The sequence below is a fragment of the Palaemon carinicauda genome, chromosome 14 (genome assembly GCF_036898095.1).
Source record: "Palaemon carinicauda isolate YSFRI2023 chromosome 14, ASM3689809v2, whole genome shotgun sequence".
NCBI classification, from domain to species: domain Eukaryota; kingdom Metazoa; phylum Arthropoda; class Malacostraca; order Decapoda; family Palaemonidae; genus Palaemon; species Palaemon carinicauda.
This window is the reverse complement of record NC_090738.1, coordinates 45663834-45666305: the sequence shown is the minus strand read 5'-3', so window position 1 is coordinate 45666305 and position 2472 is coordinate 45663834.

The following is a 2472-nucleotide window of genomic DNA, read 5'->3' as shown; positions in this document are numbered from 1 at the left end:
CTTACCACCACACATTAGTGTAAATACAGATTGTAGAACATAAGCAGGAATTTTCTATAGTGGATAAGGAACGTCACTAGATTTGGTGGGCCATTGAAGTGTCTTGGTTTCTTTGAAGGCATTGAGTAATCTAGTGTAAAGCTCAAGACTAACTTCTTTGATCCAGTCATCATCTCACAAATCATAAGGAGAAAGAACAATTGTTTTTTGTGATTCCAAAGATTTACAAAATATCAGTGTGTCTTTATATGGGGGTGATCAGAAGTCGATGCTGTCTTTCAGGTCAGAACAGTGTTCAATCTTCAACCTGAGATTGACTAGTTATTTCACAAGCTTTTTCATCAGTGTTATTGTTGCATAGATTCTCATTATAAACATTTCTAAATGACAAAGTTTTAGAACCCAATCTCTGTGAATAACTTCTCTTTTTATAAAATCCTAGATGCGAAAATGCTTTCTCTATACATCTTCTCTTGTCTGATGTTTCCTCAGGTTCTGTGATGGTGTAACACTGCTGAGGTATTCGTCTCACTAAAAACTGCTTGGGTCGGCACTCATGGAATTAGGTCTCCCTTGTGAAAAGATCTAGTCCCCTTATTTTGCATAGTAAATCTTCCTCATTTAGTTAAATTTTCTTTTCCTCGATGTTTTTATACGCATCTGAGTGGAACTTCTGCAAGCTATGTATATTACCAGAGTCCTTTACCTTGTCACCTTTACAAAATAGGCTATACAATATTTACCAAATATCACTATTTAACATCTTTTTTTGGGCGACTTGTTCACTTACATTCAAGCATTTGTTTTTATGCTTAACAATGTGCGGCGATCAATTAAAAAACACTGTCGTCGGCAACTTTCTTGATAAACAAGTAAATAAACAAATGAACAATTAATTAAGAAAAATCATTAATCTTAACTTCAAACTACATTTGAGAAAATACCTTTACATTTCTACAAAAAGAAAATTAAAGGCCCTTTAACTTTTACAATAAGTTTGGAATTTATCAGGAGAAAAAATCATCATTTGCTTATTTGGATTTATCAGTTTGAAACGGATAGAAAAGTTTTGGTATCTATTTCGATATAACGTAAACTTTGGCTAAAGAAAAAGTGTGTGTAACAAGGACATATTTATAATGAAATATGTAATTACAGATTATTTATTTTTTCCTGAGAGGACTTCGTTTGCAAAGAGAAATATGTTAAAATCAAGATTTTTTTTTTTCGGTGTTCAGTTTGTATTACTTTAGAAATACATATTATACTATTAAAATGTTTGCTTTTTACATGTTTCTTGATTTATTGCAATTGTACCATCAAAATTTCTTGAAAGTCTGAATATGTTTGACCGCCCATATAAAGGCTTAATGTAGATTTGTGTGAGGCAGAGTTGAGCGTAGCGTGAAACAGGGTGTTTTGGTCCCATGTGTGAGAACGGCTCCGAGTTGAGAGTGGTCGCCATGTTCTTGACATAGCCCAAGACATAGGTTATCAGGAAATGTGAGTTAAAAAGTTTGCAGAAAATCTCCTGGGTGGTCCTGGCACCCGGCCTAAAAAGATTACTAAATATTCTAAACATCATGCACACTGAGTTAATTGAAAAATGGTGTCAGATACTTATATCGATATTATGAACATGGAGTTTATTAAGCGTCAGGTTTTTCTCCACCAGTTTAGGATAAAAGTCAGATTCTGAAGTACAACCATGTAAACAGTTTTCAAAGTACTACCAACCTGAAGTGCTTAAAATAACTTCCTTGGAAATAGCAGGTCTCCAAAAAAAAAATAAATAAATAAATAAATAAACTTTCTCAAAATTTAATTCTATTAACGGTATTAGATGGGAGACTGCCTGTTTCACAAATTTTAAAAATATTGGTTTCATCCTATAGCCAACATGAAATAACTTCACGTTGTTTCTGGTCTCCCTCTGGACATATACTGTACATCAGAGAAATCAGTAGGCTAATATCACCCAATATCAAACCAAAGAAAGGTAAATTCCAGAGAAACCGACATTTTTCATATCACTATTGATAGAAAGGCGATCAGAAATAACCAGGGTAATATATCTAGGTGCCATTTCCTCGACGTGGGCTGTCAATGGCCTCCACCTGGTTCTGTCTCTAGCTCTTAGTATAAATTGTCCATCTGCTACATTCTCATTTACATCTTCCAGTAAGCTGTCCTAAAACCAGGGTAATGAAACTAGAATAATAAACACATGTACCGTAAAAAAGAAACGATATAATACGAACTGAAAATGCTAAGCTAAAAAGGGAGAAAAACATTGCTTACAACCAAATTAAGTTCTTTAAAGCGCACACACCCCTTGCTCCATTGGTACCATATTCTAGATAGCTTTTGTGCATTTGTTTACGAACTCTGGCCCAAAATTAGTTCTTATTCAAATATAATTCTGTTCTATCTATTGAAATTTTTGGTGTCTTGTTCCTTAAAAGTGTCGTG